This window comes from Podarcis filfolensis (assembly GCF_964270895.1).
Source record: "Podarcis filfolensis genome assembly, chromosome: 6".
Lineage (NCBI taxonomy): Eukaryota > Metazoa > Chordata > Lepidosauria > Squamata > Lacertidae > Podarcis > Podarcis filfolensis.
The window spans coordinates 94815734-94827392 of record NC_139609.1 but is presented as its reverse complement, the minus strand read 5'-3'; positions in this window follow the sequence as shown (position 1 = coordinate 94827392).

The window sequence follows — 11659 nt, the reverse complement described above, 5'->3', positions numbered from 1 at the left end:
AACTTCCCTGAACAGGGCCACCTTCAGTTGTCTTTTAAAAGTAAAATAGTTGTATATTGCCTTGGCGTCTGCTGGGAGGGTGTTCCAACGGGCAGGCACCACTACCAAGAAGGCCCTGTACCTGGTTCCCTGTAACCTCACTTCTCGCAATGAGGGAACCGCCAGAAGATCTTTGGAGCTGGATCTCAGTTTCCGGGCTAAACGATGGGGGTTTAGATGCTCCTTCAGGTATACAGGACTGAGGCCATTTAGGGCTTTAAAGGTCAGCACCAACACTTTGAATTGTGCTTGGAAATGTACTAGGAGCCAATGCAGATCTCTCAGGACCGATGTTATGTGGTCTCGGCGGCCGCTCCCAGTCACCAGTCTAGCTGCTGCATTCTGGATTAATTGCAGTTTCTGAGTCACCTTCAAAGGTAGTCCCACATAGAGCGCATTGCAGTAGTCCAAGCGGGAGATAACCAGAGCATGCACCACTCTGGTGAGACAGTCTGAGGGCAGGTAGGGTCTCAGCCTGCATACAACTCTTCTTTTCCATGGAGGCGCAGGTTGCAGCCACAGCAAAGGTGGCATTTTTCCATCTCCGCCGTATCAAGCAGTTGGTCCCTTACCTTTCTCGCCCTGATCTGGCCACAGTGATCCATGCGACGGCCACCTCCAGGCTTGATTATTGTAACTCACTCTACGCAAGGCTGCCCTTGAAGATGACCCAGAAACTCCAGCGAGTGCAGAATGCCATGGCGAGGCTCCTTACGGGGTCCTTGCCGTGAGATCACATTCATCCAGGGCTTTACCAACTGCACTGGCTCCCGGTGGAGTACAGGGTCAGGTTTAAGGTGCAGTTCGAAAGCATGTCAAATGCAAGTAGATAAATAGGTACCGCTCCGGCGGGAAGGTAAATGGCGTTTCGGTGCGCTGCTCTGGTTCACCAGAAGCAGCTTAGTCATGCTGGCCACATGACCCGGAACCTGTATGCTGGCTCCCTCAGCCACTAAAGCGAGATGAACGCCGCAACCCCAGAGTTGGCCACAACTGGACCTAACGGTCAGGAGTCCCTTTACCTTTACCTTTGACCTTTAAAGCCCAATGCGGCCTAGGACCCACGTATCTACAGGACCGTCTCTCCTGGTATGCCCCCAGAGGACCTTAAGGTCCACAAATGACAACATTTTGGAGGTCCCAAGTCACAAGGTGGTTAGATTGGTTTCAATTAGGGCCAGGGCCTTTTCAGTACTGGCCCCGACTTGGTGGAACGCTCTGTCACAAGAGACTAGGGCCCGGTGGGACTTGACAACTTTCCATAGGGCCTGCAAGACAGAGCTGTTCTGCCTGGCCTTTGGTTTGGACTCAGTCTGACCCTTATGTTTCCCTCCCCTTATGGTTTTTATCTATGGGCTACTATTAAAATGAGGCTGCGTAAATAATTTATTATTATTATTATTATTACTATTATTATTATTATTTCTGTCCCTGAGATCTCCTGGGTGACACGGATGCTTGAATGTGCATGCAAACTCCATCTGTTTCCCTCCCTCCCACTCCTCTGCACGGCCCTGGGTGCTGGCAACCCACGTTATGCCACTAGGCAGAGGCGTAGCCATCATGGCTAGCAGCCATCGATAGCCCTCTCCTCCATCAATAGGTTTAATCCTCTTTTAAAGCCTTCCAAGTCACTGGCCTTCCTGCAGGAGTGAGTTCCGTGGTTTATCTGTATGCTACGTGAAGAAGTCCTTTTTAAAAATCTGTCCTGAATTTTGCAACATTCGGCTTCAGGGCCATCGTTGCCTCTTCTCAGCCCACAACACTGTAAATTACAGAGGGCGGGGACCCTCCTTCGTTAGGCTGACGGCTTGCTAATTGACTGAGACGATCTTTTTTTTTTTTTGAGCAATGGGATCTAATGTCTGTAAATGCTATTTGCCAGCTGGGGTCTTTCCTCCTCCTCATTTGAAACGGAGCCATCCCCCCAGAGCTTAGAGACAGAATTGCCGTGTGACGTGAGACAGGGGATGTTTCCAGACTGTCACTGCTTTCAGGTGGGATTCAATCACATAACGGCAATTTCAGGTTGATCCGGCACTTTTGTCCACAAACCACAGCTCCCAGGATAATTTGGGGAGAACCGTGCACTTTAAATATGTGCTGAATGTGCTTCAAATGTATAGCGTGGACTTGCCCATTGTCCAAATAATAATAATTATATTATTATTATTATTATTATTATTATTATTATTATTATTATATTTATATTTACCTATACCCCGAAAATCTGGAGTGGCTTCACCAGCCACTCTGGGCGGCTTCCAACAGAACACCAATAATACAATAACCTATTAAAGCCTCCCTAAAGAGGGCTACCTTCAGATGTCTTCTAAAAGTCTGGTAGTTGTTGTTCTATTGGACATCTGGTGGGAGGGCGTTCCACAGGGCAGGTGCCACCACTGAGAAGGCCCTCTGCCTGGTTCCCTGTAACTTGGCTTCTCGCAGTGAGGGAACCACCAGAAGGCCCTCGGAGCTGGACTTCAGTGTCCGGGCAGAACAATGGGAGAGGAGACGCTCCTTCAGGTTACAGGGCCGAGGCCATTTAGGGCTTTAAAGGTCAGCACCAGTACTTTGAATGATGCTTGGAAATGTACTGGGAGCCAATGTAGAGCTTTCAAGACCAGTGTTGTATGGTCCCGGCGGCCGCTCCCAGTCACCAGTCTAGCTGCCGCATTCTGGATTAATTGTAGTTTCCGGGCCACCTTCAAAGGTAGCCCCACGTAGAGTGCATTGCAGTAGTCCAAGCAGGAGATAACCAGAGCATGCACCACTCTGGCGAGACAGTCTGTGGGCAGGTAGGGTCTTAGCCTGCGTACCAGATGGAGCTGGTAGACAGCTGCCCTGGACACAGAATTGACCTGCACCTCCATGGACAGCTGTGAGTCCAAAACGACTCCCAGGCTGCGCACCTGGTCCTTCAGGGGCACAGTTACCCCATTCAGGACCAGGGAGTCCTCCATACCTGCCCACCTCCTGTGCCCCCCAAACAGTACTTCTGTCTTGTTGGGATTCAACCTCAATCTGTTAGCCCCCCCCAAACCCCCCCCAACCAAAACACCCCTTGGAGGGCACCAGATTGGCAAAGACTGCCTGGTGCATTTTCGGACATTGATTTCAGTAAGATGAGCAGTTTGGTCTTCATTTCTTGGGTTCCTGAACTGCGTTGCAAAATTCGGCGAATGGAGAGTTTCAAAGGGTGGGTATGTTTTGGTTCGCTTACTGGCTTGGGAAATGAAAATTCGCTGAGCAAATAGCTCCACCAGTCCCTACACAAGGCATGTTTCTATGTGTGCCCCTGTCTCTTCAATGCAACGTGGGATAAGGCTACGAATAGCTACTAGCAGTCCCCCACCCAGTTTGGAACCATACCGGACCCTGCATAGCTTTTTGGAAACATGCTAGAAGTTTTATTGCTGCGTCTCCGGGAGGCAAGGCAAGACAAATACTGATAATGATATTATTGGCGTTGTATCATCAGCAGCAGCAGTAGTAGCATTTATGCATTTTCCAGCACTGCACTGTCTATGTGAGGAGGTGTTGACACATCCACGCCACTGGCCCTCCACTGAGTAGGATGCACAGCCATTCCTCTCTCTGCAGGTTGTAGAGGTCTGTGCATCATGCTGAGCTCCACAGCGAGCAGCGGCTGCCTTCTCCTCCTCCTCTGAGGCTCAGCCCGGCATCAGGCTCCCCCCACCTCGCAGAAAAGCATGGGGGTGGCTCTCGCTGTCACTCACGCTGGGCTCCGGCGTCACGTCTCGGCCTCTGCCTGCTCCAAAGCCAAGCGCAAGAGGGGAGGACCTCCCCCTCCCCCAGAGCCCCCCATCGCATGGCAGGCAGCGAGCCAAGCCAAAATCCGTGGGCTGCAGCAGACAGGCGGGGGGGGGGCCTCCGTTTTCATGCCCCCTTCATCTGACATTTCAGAAACACTAACAGGTAGCCCTGTTGCCAGCCAAGCTGCCAGGCTGCTGCAGAGATCAAATATTTGGGGCTCCGTTTTCGGCACGCTAAGAATAAGGGAAGGCAAGACGGGTGGGGGCAGTAAGTTAAACTATGGAACTCACTGCCACTGGAGGCAGCAATTGCTTTAAAAAGAGGATTTGGCAAATTCACACAGGAGAAGGCTCCTGTTGGTTGCTAGCTGTGCTAGGCCTGGGGGTAACTCATGAAACACAGTCCAGGACCGGTCCAGAATCCGAAGGTTCCGCTAGGACTCAGTCCAACAGGGCCAAGGCAAGACATGAGGCAGGAAACCAGGCAAGGACAGGTGCAGGATCTAGCATACAGCAATGTTACTCCCACAAACTAGGGTAGGGTCCGACAGCCTTTTATCTTTGTTGGCGTAGCGGCCGGTCCTGACCCCCCGGCGACTCACCTCCCTGTCTCACCCAAAGGCGAGCACTCCTCCTGCGAATACTCAGGTCTCTCCTTCTCTCAGACCTTAGCCCCTGCAGCTCGGGAGACGTCGCTGGGTTACTAGACCCAGAGGCCACCTCAGCCTCCTCTGACCCAACCGGTAGCAGAGCAGCTGTAAGTGATGGCCCAGTTGGAGGCAACGAGGTCATCCCTGCATCTGGAGCCAGGGCAGGCTCAGGCCCCGGACTTGGCCCAGCGGGTGTTTGTTGCAGGGACCTGTGCAGACTGGGACTCTTCAGGATCAGGCCCCAGACTTGGTTCAGATGATGCCTGAGGCAAAGGATCCGGTGCGGACTGAGACTCCTCTGGTTCCGAGTCCGAGCCCAAGTCCCAGGTCATCACACTATCCATGATGGTTGCACTCTGCATCCACGGTTGAAGGCAGCAATACAGTCATACCTCATGTTGCATCTGCTTCAGGTTATGTGTTTTCGTGTTGCATCCCGTGGCAACCCGGAAGTACCGGAACGGGTTACTTCTGGGTTTCACCGCTTGCACATATGCAGACACACTAAATCACGCTTTGCACATGCTCAGAAGCACTAAATCGGGCCATGCACAGACACGGTACTTCGGCTTGCGTCAGTTCTGTGTTACGGATGGGCCTCCGGAATAGATCCCGTCCGTACCACGAGGTTCCACTGTACTTCTGAATCCCAATTGCTGAAAAGCACAGACAGAGAAAGAGCTCTTGAGCTCGTGTGCTGCTTATGGGTTTCCTATAACGGGCATCTGGTTGGCCACTGTGAGAACAGGATGAGCTGTGAAGGAAACGAAGGAACATCCCATTAGCACCTTGGGAGAAAAGCTGATTACTAACTACCGTGAGAAATTATTCTGCACTGTATATGCTAAGTATTTTGAATAATTGTAATACATACAATTGGCCAACAGAGATGTGGAAGTACACCTCTGGTTCCCCCCCCCTTCTTTGTTTTTCCTCCTCCTTTCATCTTTTTAACTTTGTTCTGTTTGTTTTTGTGGTGTAGTGGTTAAATGTGGTGGACCCGTAATCTGGTGAAGCGGGTTCGCGTCTCCGCTCCTCCACGTGTAGCTGCTGGGTGACCTAGGGCTAGTCACACTTCTCTGAAGTCTCTCAGCCCCACTCACCTCACAGAGTGTTTGCTGTGGGGGAGGAAGGGAAAGGAGAATGTTAGCCGCTTTGAGACTCCTTCGGGTAGTGATAAAGTGGGATGTCAAATCCAAACTATTCTTCTGCCTGTTGCAGGAGGGAGGAGCCGGGTGTTCTACATAGTGCTGAAGGCGTTTGGTAGCCTTTGTGTGATGGCCTGGAACTCGGGCTTGGACTCGGAGCCGGAGGACTCTCAGTCCGCACCGGATCCTCTGCCTCAGGCGGCATCTGAACCAGGTCTGGGGCCTGATCCTGAAGAGTCCCAGTCTGCACAGGTTCCCCTGCAACAAACACCTGCTGGGCCGAGTCAGCGGCCTGATCCTGCCCTGGCTCCAGATGCAGGGATTCCCTCGTTGCCTTCAGCTGGGCCATCACTTACAGCTGCTCCACTACCGGTTGGGTCAGGAGAGGCTGAGGCAGCCTCTGGGTCTAGTAACCCACCGACATCTCCCAAGCTGCAGAGACTAAGGTCTGAGAGAAGGAGAGACCTGAGTACTCGCAGGAGGAGTGCTCGCGAAACAAGGAGGTGAGTCGCTAGGGGATCAGGACCGGCCGTTACCCTGTCAGAGATAAAAAGCTGCCGGACCCCATCCCAGGTTGCGGGAGCAACATTGCTGGAACCTGCCTGAGACCTTATGTCTGACCTAGCCCAGTTTTCTGCCTTGGCCCGGTTGGACTGACTCCTCGCAGAATCCTTGGATTCGGGGCCGGACCTGGACCATGTGGCTCTGGTTAGCCCCCAGGCCCAGCACACTTTGCATCTAATGTCGCCCTTTATTTCCTGCAGCCAGCGTAGACAAAGCTGTGGGGTTCAAACAAGGATCCCTTCTCTTCTCTTTAATGGGGATTGAGAACTCGAGACAAGACTGGTTTCTCCTCCTAATGCTAATCTTGGGAGATGGCTGCACCCACCTCCGGACTTGAGTCTCGAGAAATTCCGCATCACGCCTGATCCTATCCGTCCTGCTCAGATGGTAGATTTCTCTGAGGCACCTGTGACTCGGATATTCCCATGCTGATCAGTGAGGAGGGATCATAGCTCGTATCAGCTGTGGGGAGAATAGAAGGCCTTATCTTCATCGGAAATGACAAATTGCTTGTTGAGGCAATGTGAGGCCCAGAACACAAAGCTGGCATCGTTGTCCTGCCTCCTGGTTGACATTGAGATAAAGAGCTCAGTGGGAAGAAAGCGGAAATGAATTTATTTTCATCCAGTTCTGTAGTTGTCATTTCACACTGAGTAGGGTGGACCCAACGTACCAAAGAAAAAATCTGCCATCATGCCAAAACCTGGTTTGGTTGCACTAACCATAATTTAGATCCCCAATGATGGTTTGAGCTCTCAAACATACTGGGCAGACCAGTGTTCAGTCTTGATGACTGGCGCGGATGGGAGTTATTGTCCAAAACATGCACATCAGGCTGGGAAAGGCTTCCCTGCCCATTCTCCACCTCCGTCTATAGCTGGGTCAGAGAACAGGATCTGGTGAGAGCTCCAGATCATTATCTCCCTCACCTCCGTGGACCATATTTGGCAGGTGGGGTGACGCATCCATCAATCACTTGATGTCCCAATGACATTGGATGACCTCTGGGCCTGCATGGCTTAAAATCAAACATGCAAGGAGAGATTGCAAAGACTTGTGGAGCCATCAGCTGATTGTTGGGTCCTCAGAAGGCCCCTGAAAATTGATCTCCAGTGGATCTGCTACAAGGTCTTATGGAGCAATTTTTAAAGCAGCCTATAAGACCTGACAGTCATATCATATCTTCATTTCACTTTTAATTTGTATATCGCCTTTCTATATGCAAGGCGGGTTACGACAACAAAATATACAGGGACAAAGTGCCCCAGGTTCAGTTTGCAGCAACTGCAAGTAGAGCTGGGAGCACCCTATTTTAAATTCTGCAGAGCCATGGCTAGTCAGTAGGTGGTACCCAAATGACGTGTCCCGTCAGTGCAAGGATTTACTGTTGTGCAGTGAAGCCTTCTCCCCTCCCCCAATGCACCATGCAAGCTCACCAAATCTGCTCTAGAGGGTTGGGGGTACCCAGTGCTGGATTAAACACTGTGGAGGCCATTAGGCAGTCAAAATCTTGGGGGGCCCCACATGACCATGCTCTAGTGCGGGCATAGGCAAACTCAGCCCTGCAGATGTTTTGGGACTACAACTCCCATCATTCCTAGCTAACAGGACCAGTGGTCAGGGATGATGGGAGTTGTAGTCTCGAAACATCTGGAGGGCTGAGTTTGCCTATGCCTGCTCTAGTGGGTAGGATTGACGGCACAAGGAGAACGGGACAACGGAGGATGAGATGGTTGGACAGTGTTACAGAAGCGACCAACATGAATTTGACCAAACTGCGGGAGGCAGTGGAAGACAGGAGTGCCTGGCATGCTCTGGTCCATGGGGTCACAAAGAGTCGGACACAACTAATTGACTAAACAACAACAAAGCTCGAAAGCCAGTATGGTGTAGTGGTTAAGAGTGGTAGAAGCGTAATCTGGTGAACTGGGTTCGCGTCTCCGCTCCTCCACATGCAGCTGCTGGGTGACCTTGGGCTAGTCACACTTCTCTGAAGTCTCTCAGCCCCACTCACCTCACAGAGTGTTTGTTGTGGGGGAGGAAGGGAAAGGAGAATGTTAGCCGCTTTGAGACTCCTTCAGGTAGTGATAAAGCGGGACATCAAATCCAAACTCCTCCTCTTCTTCTTCTTCTTCTTCTTCTTCTTCTTCTTCTTCTTCTGGAATAACATTGAACTAAATAAGGTGAATTGCTATTTTCTTCCAAGATCAAATCAATACTATTCTTGTTGCAGGGCCCAAGGGGCCGTTGCCTACTCTGCCTATTTGGTAATCTGGTACTGGGGGAACCCCTAAAACAGATCTGGAGGGGGTGGGAAAACGGGAGAGTTTCCATTGGGCAAGGGTTGAATCCTTGCACAGACAGAATGAGTCAGTTGGATGAGTCAGCCCAGTAATGGCCTAACTTGATCCAAGGCCCCTTTCCGTGTAAGCCTGGTGGAATGCCAGCAGTCTGAATACATTAATTAAACCAAAGGGCAGAGCTTTGCATTGTTTCACCCATCAGTCGAGCTCGTTTGCCGTGTTGCACAGAAAGGGGAGCTCTCTGTGTTCCGGTGTGTGTTTGCGTGTGTGTGAGTGTGTGCAAACGCTCCGCTTTGGTCCTCGCCTGTTCCCCCACCCCCCAGCCCTCGGGAACAAATAAATAAATAAATGCCAGCTTCTGGAGAGGAGACGATGTGAAGTCCCTTTGTGCACACAAGAACATCACAGCGTGATTGTTCCAGCAGCTATTAGAGCGGCTCCATATGGAACCTCCTTAAAACTTGGCTCTGTCTTGGATGAACGCCTCGTGAAGTTGGCATCCTCTCCCAGGCAGTCACAGCTACCCTTCCGATGAGACTGTAGGGGAAAAAAAATATTTAGAGAAGTGCAAGCAAAGAGTGAAGGGGGTAGCGGGAGAGAGAGAAAAGAAACCCCAGAAGTCGGAAAAGGAAGCCAAGCGTGGTATTGCAAGCAATTCCTGAATGCAGACGGATGAAGCAACTCTGCTTTTGTTTGGCTGTGAATGACCACAAAATGTACTTAGCACAAACTGGGGGGGGGAGGCAATGGGGGGGGAGAGTTTAATGCCTCCTGGGCACCAACCTTGCAGGCGTTGCTCTGGAGCTCTGAGCATCCATGCAAACTTTACAGGGGCTGGAAGATTAAAATGTAAGCGAGGAAGGGAAAAAGGAAAGCAGGCCGTTCCTGCGACTCGCCAACAGGTCAAAGTTTTTAGCAGCACAATAAATTGTGTTTGTGGTTTATCCGTCTTGCAGAGCCTGCAGTTTTAAATGCCTGTGCTGTGCATTCTCAATAGTCATAAGAATTGTGGGAGAACATGATTGCTTCGAGCCAAAGGGCACAGCAATTCAAAGGTAAAAAGAGCCAGAACACCCACAAACTAATATAGAAAACCCAACGCCTAACGTGGCCGTTTCAGTACCGCTATCAGCAAGCTCTCCTCACCCACCCGGGCTAAAAGCAAATAAAATAAATCCTTCCCTGTCTTTACAAGAGATAAAAGGGAATATTTACAACTCAGCAAAACCTCCAAAATATTAAGCCGTCCAGGAAGATGACCAAGGGAGATGCAGGGCAGCCCACAATCTTTTGAATACTGGGCTTCAAATGTCATTGCTGCCGAAGCAAAAGTTGGGGCCCTCCAAATATTTATTTTATATATATATACATATATCCAAAACAAATCAATACAGAATTACCACTTCCCCAGGGGCACAAAACATTTGCTAAAAGAAAGGAGCAGAGCAGTCTATTGTCACATCTCTTGGTCTCCAGGGAGATCAGACGTCTGCAGTGTATTTCGACGACAAAAAACCAAATAGAGATATTTAGCCACTAACTTGATGAGCTCCTGATCATTCCCCAGTAACAGAAAATGTACAACCTCCAACTCTGGTTTCCATTTTGGGATGCAGAGTTGATCTAGAAATTGCTGACGGAGATTAGCATATAGTTTACAATTAAGAACCATATGTGTAAGGGTTTCTACCAGGTGGTCTTCACATGGGCAAGTTCTTTCTTCTTCTACCCTGCCTGAGAACCTTCCCCAAAGGAGGTTTGATGGATTTGAATTAAACCTGGCCAGCGAAAATGCCCTTCTTTCTTGAGGATTAAGCAGAAACTCAAGGTAATTGTGGTTAGTTTCATGTGCCCAAGAAAGTTGAAAATAAAGAGGGGAACATGTTCTCTCTGCTGCTACTGTTAGTTCTTGGCGTTCAATATCCCACAACCTAGTTTTTATTATAGCCTATATGGTAGGGACATCGATCACAAAAGTTCCACCATATCAAAAAATATCAGGGTGGTGGGTTTGTTTTATTGTGCATTCACGATGATTTGCATTCATGATGATGTCAGGGCGGTTACACACAATGTCACTTACCATACTGTTTCCACCTGCGAAAGTTTCAGGGCAGGTGATGTAGCTTCATTTCCAATCACTGCAGACCATGTAAAGTCACCTTGTCAGTGGTGCTGAGAAGACCAAGGCTGCAGGTTCGATCCCCGTACGGGACAGCTGCATATTCCTGCATTGCAGGGGGTTCGACTAGATGATGATCGGGGTCTCTTCTATGATTCTACGGTTCTAAGTACACTTGTGGTTTGGTGCCCTGTCAACTGGACACCATTTTTCTCTTGCTGTGAGGAGTGATGGGGGAAAGCGCCAGATTCAGGGCCAGATTTAGGTTGGATGAGGCCCTCAGCTACTGAAGGTAATGGGGCCCTTTATATGTCCAGCTGTCCTTTGTCAACAACAAATTGTCGCTGTTTTTTGGGTTGCTATACGGTAATTTATGGACCTCATAGGTATCTCAAGCCATTTGCACATAACAAAATATGTATTCTATCAAAGTAATTGATATAGAAATGAGCAAACCAGTGATATTTTAGGGAGCAGGCTAGCAGGCGGGGCCCATGACTTACATCATAGGAGCCTACACAACACAAAACACTGTTGCTGTATGTAGGTTTTATTTTATCTGTTTTTTATCTTATATTTTGGAAATGTACATCCAGTTTTTCCCCCTTTAAAATTTTTTAGGGTCCCCCAAGAGAGTGTGGCCCTAAGATATAGCTTGTTTAGCTTATACATAAATCTGAGTGCCGCAACCCCAGAGTCGTCCGCGACTGGACTTAATGGTCAGGGGTCCCTTTACCTTTGCCTTTAATTCTGGCACTGGCCAGATTCGAAATGCGGCATTATTTTGCCTGCAAAGGAAGAATCAGGAGCACGCTTCATTTTTTCTTTTTAAAAGGCTTGAAGTTTCTAGTTGAACCCTGAAATTCTATCAGGCCCAGAAAAGATGGACATAAAAGAGGACAAGCTTTGAGGACTAGAGAGACTGGTGATTTCTGCAGGCTAAATGTTCCCCACCCCGATTTAAAAGAAGAACTCATCTGCTCTGAGATTAACAAGGGACTGCAAAACAAGGACCCTTAGAAAATTGAGCTAATTGAGCAATTGTCCTGATTTGTTT